A 13,421-nucleotide genomic window follows, 5' to 3' on the forward strand; every position below is an offset into this window, starting at 1 on the left:
ACACATTAGCTATGCAATATTCAATGTTTTCTATCAAGATATTAATGAATATATATCTCCCTTCTGGATCTACAATGGTATGGTTATGAGTTAAATTAATATTTTTATTTATCAGGATGGCGACCCCTCTTTGTTTAGAATTGTAACCGGCTAAGTAAGCATGTGGGAACTCTGCTGATGCCAGAGTGTAATTTATAATTTTGGGAATATGGGTTTCCTGTAGTAAAACAATGTCTGCTTGTAGAGTTTTCAAATGATTAAATATTTTAATCATTTTAATCAAATTAATATTTTATACGTATATTACAGGTGACAATCTTCAGTGGTGTCATATCTTAACCTGACTGCTGTGGATCATTAGTCTTGTGTGTATGTAGTGTGACAGACTTTAGGTGTGTGGCTAACCTTAAGTACCTGTGTATTCTGAGTTGTGCGTTATCTATGTATGGGCACGTGTTTCCCCTGTGCAGTAGATGTTTGTGCGTGGCTGCTGGAGGGCTACATAGCTGGCTGACTACGTGGAAGAAGAATAGAGAAAAGAAGGATGTAAACAGTGTGGAGTGAAAGTAGGTGAAGGAAAGAGAGTAAAGGGAAGGAAAATTAAAGTGGAAGGAAAGTGAGTGATTAAGCACGATGAGCGCTTTGCAAAGTGAGTGAGTGACATTAGATTGACAATAAACATTTACATGAAACATCTGCGAGGGAACGAGTTTGAATACTGGATGTAAAGTTATAACACATAGTTGCATTGCATCTATTATTTTTTTAACAAACCTTTTATATTAAACCATTTTTGTTACATACCACCTGCTAGTACAGTCACGGAGTTGCTTCCCGGTCCCGGTAGAGCTCTCCGTTGACGTACAGTTTGTCGACGATGACAGCCCTGCAGCCTTCTGCCATGAACCTCTTACGGATGGGGAACAGTCGGCGGCGGCGGTCGAGGATCTCCTTGGGGAACTGATCGCTGTAGTCGGTTCCCTTCAGCTGTCTGCCCCGGCTCTTAACCAGTTCCTTCTGCTTAAAGTCATGAAACTTGGCAACGATGGGTCGAGGGCGCTGGCCATTAGGTCGTCTTCCCCTGAGTCTGTGCGAACGGTGAAACGCCCTCTTGTCGACAACTTCCGCTGGAATCTTCATCTGTTGTTTAAGAAAGTTTTTAACGGTGGTTTCCGCGTTTTCCTCCGCCTGTTCTGGAATCCCCGAGAACACCAGCTTGTCCCTCATGCTGCGGGCCTGCAGATCAATGATGCCTTCTTTTATTTTTATATTTTCGGCCGCTAGCTGATGTTGGGGGACCTCATATGTATAATCTGTTATTAACAGAATTATTATTAAGGTCCCACATGCTCAGACAAAGGAGGCACTGCGGCCTGCATGTAAAGTCCTCATCCTGATAGTAGTGAGTGAGAACAAAGAGATTTCAAATCTCAGCGCAAAAACCAGGCGCCAGGCTGTGGACCCATACCTGGCTCCCCCGCTGACATCCCACTCCCGCTGACACAAGCGACAAACGGAGGAGAAACTTGGACGTCAGCCATCCTGATTGGATCAAACAATAGGACGGGCGTGACCAAAAACACGGTTATAAAAGTCGCCGTGACCGAAGACTCGCCCCTTGTTCTTTCCGACCCTGTCCCGTTTCCCATGTTCTCTGCGATCTCTCCTTCCTTTCTTCTCTCCGACTTCGTCCCGGACCCTTCTCTCCTCGCACACGAGACCACTGCAGACCTTTCTTCTCTCCGTCCGCCTGGAGCCTCCACCGCAGCCAACAGCTGAACCAACGGAGACATCGTCACATAAACGGGCTTGATCACCCATCTACTTCCAGCCACACGGCAGGAAACCGCCAGCGTAACTGCCTCACTCGCCGCCGCATCAGCTGATCGCGACGCGATCACCGCGACGCACACCTGGACCGGACCGGACCGCAACAGCGCAAGCACGCACGCACACAACGTCGGAGCTTCTCACCAGGATTGAGCAGTAAGGCAGAGGCATTCTTAAGTCTGAGCAGAGTAGAACTCTTAGGTATCAGTAATTGTTTTATTGTTGTGTTTCTTTTCCTGCACACACGATCTGACCTCTGTGTATTTCCGCGATCACGTGACTGTAACGCTGTTACAGATCTACGTGAATCTAAGAGGTGCATATTTAAGTGTTGTAATCTGTGATTTTACTAGCTTAAGTGCTTTAGTGTGTTACTGTGTAGTGCTCTGTTTCTTCTGCGACCACGCCAAGCGCACGTTTCCACGCCAACCACTGCACGCTTCCGCGATCACGTGACTATATCGCAGAATATAGCCCCACGTGTTTGTGTGACCACAAGCCTTATCCACGCTAGTCCCACTTCACACTCCTTTACACGCTTCTTTCCCTGTGAGCGCCAGACACGCGCGCTCCATTCAAAGGGCTCACCGGCACACGCGCGCAGCTGTGCCCCCTCACCACGCCCCTAAGGGGGGGTGCTCTCCTCCTTTCTCCTCCTTTCTCTCTTTCTCTCTCTCTCACACACACACACACACACACACACACACCCCTCTTATCTCAGGTAACGCGCATACACATACAGTACTTCCAGACGAACACACCATAAGATTAAGTTGTGATTTGCTGAGTTATTCAAGATAGTGTTGACACTAGAGTTAATATTAACTATTTAATAAAGCGTTCATAATTTAATTGGTCGTTGTTTGTGATTATTTGTACATGGTTTTGCAGCACTAGTGAATTGAGTCGGCTATGGTACGGAGTTCACCCTTCAACTAACTTAAATACAAATGAGACTGTATTGGCTATTCCAAATCGGTTATTGGTCCCTGGTAACAGGGTGGTGCCCCGTAAATTAAGTAATTATTAATTCAATTAATAATTATTAAATCAATAATAGTAAGTGTTTCACTTGCCAAACTATAGACATTTGTCATATAGTTATATATATTTAAGCTAATAACCAAGATTTGTGAATCTAAATTATAAACATAATTGGTATCTCCACTCAGGAGCTATAAATCCAATTATTATAATTTGTGCTCCTCGCATATCCCCAACACTGAGCCACATCCTCCGTCAGGGACTGCACCATTCCCTTCAGGGCCTCGTTTTCGGTGGCGAGAGAAACCACCTGCTGCTGGCTGAATTCCAGGGAGTCGCGGAGGGCCATAAACTCTTTGTGGAGGAGTTCCACTAGCGCCAGACGTGCGTCGAAGCTTGATATTTTTTTCTCTATGGACTCCAGGATGTCTGTGATGTTTTTGTCCGCCGAGCTAGCTCCAGGTGACTCAGGTGAGTCAGACGGACGGGAACGCTTGTTTGGAGCAGTGTCCTTTTTCCCCATTACCAGACGCTCGAAGCACTCGTCGATGTACTCGAAACTTTCTTCGGTGTTATCCAGAATGGTAGGGTGGTTGATTATTTTCCGTAGAATGAGGTAGTTATTTATTTATTTAAATTGGCGGATAGTTGGTCGCGCTGTTGTTTACTACCGGTGTCGTGCGCCTTGTTGAATTTCTCGTGCTGTTCTCGCAGAGTCTCGCGTTCTCTCACAGCATCGCGCCTCACCTCACAGCATCGCACCTCTCTCGCCTACTGTAGCATGACATTAATGACCTGCTTTCTGTCAGGTTGCTCAAATTCTGCTCAGAGGGCCGGTGGGACAGGGATGTTTACAAGGTCCTCCATAGAACAACCTGAGTCCAGCAGAACTTTATTGAAGATGGTCTCCATCACATTTTCCACATAATCTGCACCATAACACTAGAGTTACAAATTACCCGTCAACAGACTAAAATATCAAAATAAGTTGACCAACTGCATACAGAGTAAATACATAGACAATAATATAGATCAGATTATGAATACCACAACTACTAAAATGTGAAATGCAAAATCTCTGTCAAATAAAACTACATATTGGCCAACAAATGATTATACTGCTGTTAAATGTACATACCTTGCTCCTGACGTGAAAAACAACTCTTCTACAAGGTAGCCGCGTGTCCACAGCCTGCAGTGGCATCAGTTTGAGAAGCAACCTCCTCGCGTTTCGGTAGCTGGCATGCGTCAGCCTGTATAAAAAACATGTCACGTTTACAGCTAAAGTAGCTGACTAGATAAGCAACAACACACATGTTAGACTTAGATAGAACTTGCAATCACCCAAGTTCACGGGTCTACTCGGGCTAGAACATACACACGACAGGCTCGGTAGTAATTAGAAACACAGCTGACTCTCACAACTTACTAGAGCTAGCCGTTAGCCACTAACGCTAGCCGCTAACGCTGCGCTACTATCGCGCTAGCAGCTACAATGTGAGCTGAGTGAATGACCTCAGTACCATATATCACACGATTCGAACCGGACGAATGCTAAAGAGGCTGGGACTCATCCAAATTGCATGTAAGCACCTTGCAACACTGTTTTTCTCTGTCGCTGTGTCAGGATCTGCTAGATGCTGGACCCACATGCACGGCTCAGACACACTAGGCGAAAGTAAATGAGGTTTTATTTCTGGAGATAACGTTCAGATAATGCAGAGGAATACACAGGTTGTTCATACGGTGCAATGCAAAGGATCAGGCAGGCTCGGTGTCGGGGACAGGCAAGGTTCATAAACAAAAGCTCAGGATTACAGTACCGTTCTGGCAGAGGCAGTGTCGTCGTCGAATTAGTAAGCAAGGTCGTTATCAGACAGGATCAAAAGTCAAGGCGTACAAAACAGACAAGGGCTAGACAGGATCAGCGTCGGTGATCAAAAACAATCCCTCTTCAGGTTCGAGAAGCTGACACACTCTCCATCTTTAAGATCAGGCTTAAAACCTTCCTTTTTGATAAAGCTTATAGTTAGAGATGGTTCAGGTCACTGGCAATGATTGTTAGTCACAGGAACCATCTCTTAGTTAAGCTGAAATAGACATAGACTGCTGGGGGACTTAATTTATACACTGAGCTCCTCTGTTTCCTTCTACCTCCTCTGTCCCATAACCTCCCATCATTGTCCCATGTTTAACTAACCTTGTCTCTTTCTCTCCAGTAGTTATGCTTCTCTCCCGCTCTCTCTCTCTCTCTCCCTCTCTCTCTCCTCCACTCTGTCCTCACCTACAGGTATCATTGGACTCAAAGTTTGGTGTCTGTGATGGGCAGCTGTGGATCCAACCATTCTGCCTGCATCCAGTCCCTGGTCCAACCATCCTGCCTGTGCTCTGATGTTGCTTGTTATTGCTTGTTGTTGTTGCTGTGCTTTTCTCTCTCTCTCTCCCCTCACCCCAACCGGTCGAGGCAGATGGCCGCCCACATCCAGCCTGGTTCTGCTGGAGGTTTCTTCCTCGTTAGAGAGGGAGTTTTTCCTCTCCACTGTTGCTGTCAAATTAATTGCTTGCTGTATGTGGGATTTGTTGGGTTTAGTTGTGTGAGGTCTTAAACCTTACTTTGTAAAGTGAATTGAGATAACTTTGTTGTGATTTGGCGCTATATAAATAAAATTGAATTGAATAAAAATTGCTACAGGTGTGGCAAAACCTCCCACAATGAAAACGACTGTATGGACATAAAACGAGTCTGCAAACAAAAATCAGGAATTAAACAAACTCCAAAAATCAAACCACAGCAAGATACAGTAGGAAGTCAAAAACCTCCAACATGTTTATAATGGTGAAAGTGGACAAAAAAACAGACTCTGACACAAGGGAACTGGATTGCTTAGAGCAACACAACGTCACTGAAGATGAAGTCAAAGAAGTCATCTGGCTGAGTCCAGTGTCCGGTATAACATTAAAAATGGAGTTAGACACAGGATCAGCAATGTCTGTCATCTCTAGAGCTGACTAAAAGTGGTTGTTCTCCACAATAAGACTGTTAAAAACAAGGGTGCGACTTAAGACCTACACAGGTGAGGAAGTACATCCATATGTTTATTTTTGAAGGCTTGGAGGAGCTGCAGAGAGGCTGTTACATCTGCTAAAAACTCAGGAGAAAGTATTTACACTGTACTGTGCTCTGCGGCCAAAGATGGAAGCTGAACTTCAATACCTAGTGGACCAAGGAGTCTTGTTAAAGGTTTAATGGCATGAATGGGCCACTAACCTAATGTTCCTGTCATCAAGAAAGGCAAAACTGAAGTAATACGCATTTCTGGTAATTTCAAGGTCAGCATCAATCCTGTGCTGCACACAGTACGCATAGAGGACATCTGTAAATCTTTGACTGGTGTGAAAAAATTCTCAAAGAGTGAGGAATCAAGCAAAAAAAAAAAAATGCTTACCATCAACACTTACAGAGGGCTGTTTCAATAAAACAGACTTGTTTTTGGTGTTGCCTCAGCTCCAGCAATCTGGCAAAGAGCAACGGATCAGGTACTGCAAGACATCTTTGCTCCATGACAGAAAAAATACAATTATATACGATTTTAAATGTAGTTTTAAAAACAAATAATAAACAGTAAAAAACTGTGGCCCACTATGTGACATTCAAAGGTGGTTTGAAAGTGGTAGGGAGAAAACGTGTCACAACTCAAATCATTTCTGGACCTCATCAACTAATATCTGAACTACTGAACTAATACTGAGTTGCTGCCACACCTCTCCAGTTTGCTGCACCCGTTACAGAAAGGGGGCACAAAGTGGGAATTGACTGAGGAATGCAACAAAGCATTTAATGAAACAAAAAGGTCCTCACTCAATATGACCCAGCAAAACCCATTCAACTGGCCTGTGATGCTAGTTGGGATTAGGTAGGTGTTTTGCACGTCATGGAAGACGGGTCTGAGCGACCTATTGCATATGCTTCAAGATCACTTACAAACGTGGAGCGTAAATATGCACAGATTGACTGTGAAGCCAGAGACGGACCGCCAGAGACGGGGCAGCCATGCTCACCCGAGCACCACCAAGCACTCCGGGACCGGCCACGTCCGCATCGGTTACTGGTGGTCTGGTACTGGTCACGTTTTCCTCAGCTCCCAGTGGTCCGCCGTCGATCACGTTTGCCTCAGCTCCTGGTGGTCCTGTGTCGATCATGGTTGCCTCGGTGCCCGGGGGTCCAACGCTGACTGTATCCGCCTGGGCTTCTCGTCTGTCTTCGTCTCTGGTCCTGGTCCCGTCTCCCACGTCTGTCCTTGTTGATGGTTCTGATCCTGGCATCTCATCGGTCCTCATCTCTGGTTATGGCTCCAGCGCCATGTCTGCTCTTGTCTCTGGTCCAGGTCCCACGAACGGTCTTCGTCTCTGGTTCTGGTCCCACGTCTGTCCTGGTCTCTGGTTCCGGCTTCTCGCCGGCTCCTATCTAGTCTTCCGGCCTAGTGGCCTCACCCTCGGCACCTCCTGCCGCTTGGGTGACAGGAGCGGCGAGCGGCTTGGATCACAGCCGCTCGCCTAAGGGACATCCTCTTCTGCCGCGGCGATGGCACGATCTCTGCCGTCATCGTCCACCTCAACCTTTGAATCTCTGGAGAGTCGCCCGTCTGGAGGAAGCTGGTCTTACTGCTGGTTTACACTCCAAGTCAAATTTCAAACCAACTCAAACACAAACTTGCCTCCATCGATTTAGTTCACAAACTTGGGATAAGGCACGACAAAAACAAATTAGTCTATTATCACAGCAGACGCCAGACCATGCATTCACTATGCCCTTTAATGCAAAGCTAAAGATTAAGACTAAAAACCTGAGGAGGTTCAGGGTCATTAGGAATCAAACAGACCCTTTGCAATGTGTTAAAGATTTGAGACTTCAACTTTGTCATTCCTTGTCTTGGCAATGGGCCGTGTTATCCGAGATGTTGCCAAGATTACACTTTACACAATACAATACACTTTCCCCCCTCAATGGACAGATACTGTAATTGTCCATTAAAGTTAAAGACAATTGAATTGCACAATTGAACACTTGCAAAACCCCTGAAAATAGTACACTTACTTATTTATCCTTACCGGGGACTATATCACCAAACCCTGAATAAAGATGAGTGAAATTAAGGACCCTATACAGCAAATACACTTCAAGTTTACACCCTCAATGTCAGTGGAACGCTAAACAAGAAGAATTAAGCTTCAGTAACTACAATAACAACACAAACTAACCTGATTATGAACAGAGATTAGGAAAATGTATCTTATTTTAATTCAGGAAGTGCTGCAAATGTGACATTCTTCCTTCACGCCTCTAGAGGGGCTCCTGGTTTTTTGTTTTGGGTCATCATGTCACGATCCTGGGCTTGCTCTGCCAGCCATCCTGTTGTTGTTTTTACCCTGGACCACACCTTCTCCTTCATGCCACGCCTCGACTTTGGACCATGCCCACTCCCTCTCTTTCTTTCAGTAGACTCCTGGCAATCAGCCCAACTCACCGCACCTGTGCTTCCCCTCTGCCTCCCTTTAAAGACTCCTGCAGCCCAGCACTCTCTGCTGGGTCATTATCACCTCATCGCACCACAATGACATGCAAAGGCACCCATCTTGTGATTCATGTTTTGCTGTCGCCTCCTTTGTTCATGCCATATTGCCAGTTCTCTGTTTGTTCATGCCCAGGTTGCCCATGTTAGCCCCGCATTGCACTGCATGTAAGAGGTGCAGTGGCACCCCTGGCTTTCTGCTTAGCCACGCGTGTTTATGCCATGCCTTGCCCTCTGTTGGGGGACCTCATATGTATAATCTGTTATTAACAGAATTATTATTAAGGTCCCACATGCTCAGACAAAGGAGGCACTGGCTCCCCCGCTGACATCCAACTCCCGCTGACACAAGCGACAAACGGAGGAGAAACTTGGACGTCAGCCATCCTGATTGGACCAAACAATAGGACGGGCGTGACCAAAAACACGGTTATAAAAGCCGCCGTGACCAAAAACTCGCCCCTTGCTCTCTCCAACCTTTTGCCGTCCCGTTTGTTCTCTCCGCGACGAAACAACGGACCGTCTCACCAGGATCGGGCAACCTTTGCTCTCCTCGTCCTCTCCGTCGCCTCTGTCCACCTGCAGAGTAGAACTCTTAGGGGATCACTAATTGTTTTATTGTTGTGTTGTTTTCTTTTCCTGAACACGCGATCTGACCACTGTGTATTTCCGCGATCACGTGACTATATCGCAGGATATAGCCCCACGTGTTTGTGAGACCGCAAGCCTTATTCACGCTAGTCCCACTTTACACTTCTTTACACGCTTCTTTCCCTGTGAGCACCACACACGCGCGCTCCATTCAACGCGTCACAACCTGACATGATGCGTTACGAGACGCGTCACAACCTGACATAACGCGTTTTGAAAACGCCGTATTTTTTACTCTCTTGGTATGCCATAAAGGGGGGCGCGCTCTCTCTCCTCCTTTCTCCTTTCTTCTCTCTCTCTCTCTCTCTCACACACACACACACCTCTTTTATCCCAGGTAACACGCATACACATACAGTACGTTCAAACAAACACACCATAAGATTAAGTAAGTAGTAGTTCAGTTAAGTAAGTAAGATTAAGTGATTTGCTGAGTTATCCAAGATAGTGTTGACACTGGAGTTAATTGTTTAATAAAGCGTTCATAATTTAATTGGTTGGTGTCTGTGATTACTTGTATATGCTTTTGTAACTATAACTCAATTCAACTTTGCGTCTAACACTTAGTTTAGCAACCCTGCGTGACTCTGCGTTGTGTTTTATATGTTAAATGACGGTCGGGAGGACGTTGTCTGTTCACGTTGTACCGTTTATTTATGGGACTAGCATAAGATACTCATCTCCATGCAGTTAGCAGCCTTGAAGCAAAACTTTTCCCAAAAAAAGAACAATACGCATGTGCAAAACGCTCAAACAAACTTCCTGGACTGACCAACAGTCTGGTTATTCACGCTGAAGTTGCTACCATCGCTACTTTTTCAGTGGGGTCATCAGGCGTCGTTCTTGACTTCTTCCCCGCCACAACCCTCCAGTCTTCTTTTACTCTCTCGTCTTCTTGGTGGCACCCCACCCGGAGGGGGGGAAGACAGCGACCTCAGCTGACACAAGTGGAATTAAGATTAACTCCGTTACCCTTTTACAGCACTGGTGATTTGAGTCGGCTATTTTACGGAGTTAATCCTTCAACTAACTTAAATACAATTGAGACTGTATTGGCTCTTCCAAATTGGTTATTGGTCCCTGGAAACAGGGTGGTGCTCTTAATTAATTATTATAGCTGAACAGCTCTCCCACTATTGTCATCTTCAGTCTTTATTATTCCGCTACTTCTTATTCCGCCTTTTTTTCGATTGGTATTTACTTTTTAACACTTCATCATAGAATCATTGTTCAACTTTCTAAACGTGTGTCATCTTTAGGAGATGTGGGCTATTACTTTTTATGTTTTCACTTTTAATTAATTATAATTTGTGCTCCTCGCATATCCACAAGACCTCATTGTTCATGCCATGCCGTGCCTTTGCCACGTTCTGCTGTTTTTTTTGTTGTTGTGGTTGTTCAGGCCACACTTTAGCCATGTTTAATTTTGCCTCCGGTCGTATTTTGTATAGTTTTAGAGGAGTGTTTTGCGTTTAAAATAAACGTTTTTCATGAATTCATGGTCCGGACGTGGTCCAAATGGACTTCCACAGCTTTTTAAACATCCATTCTATGTTTAGTGTATGTTGCCCGTAGTGAACAGAGCGTGTTAGTTAGCCTGTGTTTTACAGCGCTCAAGGTTAGGTTCTAGTTGTCGTGAATTAATGTCTTGTGTTTCATGTTAGGTTCTGTGTGCCCGATAGTGAACTGAGCATTTTACAGTTATTAACGTAGTAGTGTCTAGTTTGCCTGCATAGCAGTGATTTTTAGTTCTTACATTTTTGTGTTAGAGCTGAGTCCTGCCTTGCAGTGAGTTTTTTTTTTGTTTCTTACCAGCATCCCGTATCCTGCGCTAGCAGTGAGTGTTTTTTTGTGTGCCATACGTACAATAAATTACCTGTTAAACGTCAGTTCTGGTTTGGGTCGTGCATTTGGGTTATCCCCTTCTTTATTCCCCGAGACTTGGTCTGCGGGTACGGCTAGGTAGGTTTAAGGATAAACGAATTGTGCACAAGGCTATCGTGTCGTGTCTCCTACCGGCTCTGTGAGAGTCATTGAGTTGGTTTGTGATAGTCCATCAGCAGGACGCCCCCTTGCAAACCTGAGTGGATAAATGTGGAGAGATTTAGTTGGGAAGCAAGGCACCGGGTTCCGCAGAGCTAGGTTCCAGACCAGCTCTGCTACCCCCTCTGCTACCCCCCCACAGCCCCCAGCCAGGAATAGATAGACCCAGGGACCGCAGTCCCTCAAAATGGCCCTATTCTGGCACTGGACTACTGGTCCCAGCAGCCACCACACCCCCACCGCAGGAGACCCATGTGGCCACTCCAGAATCCACCAGCCCTGTTGCCCTGCTTCCTTAGGCAGGCAGCCACTCCCAACCACCGCTCCAGACACGGCATAGCACCCAAGCTCGAAGCATCTCTACCTGGAAACGGAATCAATCAGAGTATAGCTCTATATAGCTCTTGTAATGCATATCTGAAATCATATACAATTCGACTGGATGTTTAGCTATCTTTAGTGATCCTCTGATGCTTTGCTGCTAAGCTCATTGTTTCAATGTTCAGCTCAACTGACTTATTTTGTGTTTTTAGCTAAATGATGACATGCAAATGACTGAAATGATCATTGGGCAATGAAAAAAGAGAAATTAATTCTTAAACAGTCTATAATATAATGACAGAACCCTTAAATCAAAGTTATTACGTATTATTAAATTGATGTACAGAGAATTTTCTCTTTCTTTCATCTTCAGCCTCATCTGGGGCTGGGCCTCAGGGGCAGTACTCCCCTGCAGGCCCTAGAAATTAGAAGTAGTGACAAAGGTCAGCCCTGTCAGAGTCCAACATGCGCTGACTGAGAAGTCTGACATACTAAAAAAATTAAAGCGAGAGACTGTTTTTTCGTGTGTCAGAGTACATCTTATAACAATCTCTGTCTAGACACCAGCTGTTTATTGGTGACATCTTGTAGCACTGATGAAAAAAGGCAACGATTTTTTTTTAAACATTAAGATGGATTTTGATCCTGTGAATTGGCATCAAACCACCTCCAAATTTATTATGTATTCAAACCATCAATAGGAAAACTCAGTCCTTCCCCACACTGTTTTATTAACAGGTGACTGCACAAAAATGTTGTCTTTGCAACAGATGACACAATAAACTCCACATCTGACACCACGTCTTGTCTCCTTCACTGTGCACAGTTCTTTTCACACACACAAATCACGTTTGGGACAAGAGTGCGTCCGTTCACACAGCAGCTTCTTCCAGCAACGTGGGTCAGTAGTTCATTGGTTTTTTTGGTAAAACTGCCACAAACACCTCCAGGATCCCAATTCTTTGTTTACAGTGCCACATGTCAGTTACATCACAGATTCTCAGCAAACTAAACATCATGGAAAACATGATGCACAGTTATTCTGACCAAGCAAAACACAAATTTAAGACAGTAATTTAAAAAAATGCAAACATGCAATTTGTCTGCTTCGTGGTTCGGTGCATGAAACCCAACCTGCACCAAAGACAACAGATCTGAACCATGAGTAAAAGCTGCCAACAATTGAATACAACTTCACATTATGACATGTCGATGACAGAACTGACCCGGTCTTGGTGTAATCCAATGAATCAAACAGAACAGCAGCAAAATCAAGAAGTCCTCCAGAACCTACTCTGGAAAGAACCACTAAGGCGGGAGTCAAATCCAGCAACTCAGCAAGCAGCCACTCCTGTTACCGTGGAAACGTTAGAGTTTCTCTGAAAACAGTCTCACTACAAGGTCTATTGAAGGTTTTGATCAAAGGCGTGGGACCGAAGCGCGGCTGAACCGGCTCCATTTGGTCCTCAACTGAGTCCAAGGCAGTCAAATGGCTGGACTCCATGTAACTGAGGCTCTTCAAAATAAAAGCACAAGCAGCTGCAATGCTGGTTTTTGTCATCCAATGTTCCTGTAGTTTACGGAGGAACAAAACTAAAACTCAAATCATTTTCACTGCACTGACCTGTCGTACCAAACATGCTGCAGTGATATTAGAAACTCAGACCGTTGTGACGATGACCGGTGAAGAGAAAACCCTTGAGTTACTGTGAATGTCCTAAATACTTCCCAAAGTGCATTTTACGGTTGTGGTGTTGGAGGTTCAGGACCCTGGAGGTGACCCCGATTTGCAGTTTTTTTATTTTAGTCATCGCTTAAAAAAGTCCAGCTTCTTCATGACATCAGTGAGAGGTGTGTCTTTATCCCCGTCCCTCCCTGTGGGCCAATCGGAAAGCTTGGAAGAGGGTGGATCATCTGAAACCCGCCTGGATGACTAAGTGGATGTCAGTGGCTCCTGTTCATGTTTGAACATGTTTCAATGATCCAAAGTCCACCAGACAACTAAATGAAAAGAACTGGAAG

General features: G+C 45.1%; 1 protein-coding gene and 1 long non-coding RNA gene across 4 annotated transcripts in view; one reads left to right on the forward strand and one right to left on the reverse strand.

The window, feature by feature from the left end:
- The first annotated feature begins 3,714 nt into the window (after nucleotides 1–3,714).
- On the forward strand, nucleotides 3,715–6,234 carry LOC129604460 (uncharacterized). Of its 2 annotated transcripts, none has more exons than XR_008695358.1 (2): nucleotides 3,715–4,399; nucleotides 5,034–6,234. It is a non-coding gene; the product is annotated as an uncharacterized LOC129604460 (long non-coding RNA). The 2 variants fall into 2 exon arrangements; XR_008695357.1 differs by having other exon boundaries at nucleotides 5,037–6,234.
- Nucleotides 6,235–12,110: 5,876 nt separating this feature from the next.
- LOC114860151 (uncharacterized) overlaps nucleotides 12,111–13,421 on the reverse strand; it is a 10,402-nt gene continuing 9,091 nt past the window's right edge. For both annotated transcript variants that reach the window (XM_029158525.3, XM_029158524.3), the window contains one exon: nucleotides 12,111–13,414. The gene's annotated coding sequence lies outside the window, so the exon portion shown is untranslated. The remainder of the gene's footprint in view (nucleotides 13,415–13,421) is intronic.

This window comes from Betta splendens, chromosome 8 (genome assembly GCF_900634795.4).
Source record: "Betta splendens chromosome 8, fBetSpl5.4, whole genome shotgun sequence".
In the NCBI taxonomy this organism is placed as follows: domain Eukaryota; kingdom Metazoa; phylum Chordata; class Actinopteri; order Anabantiformes; family Osphronemidae; genus Betta; species Betta splendens.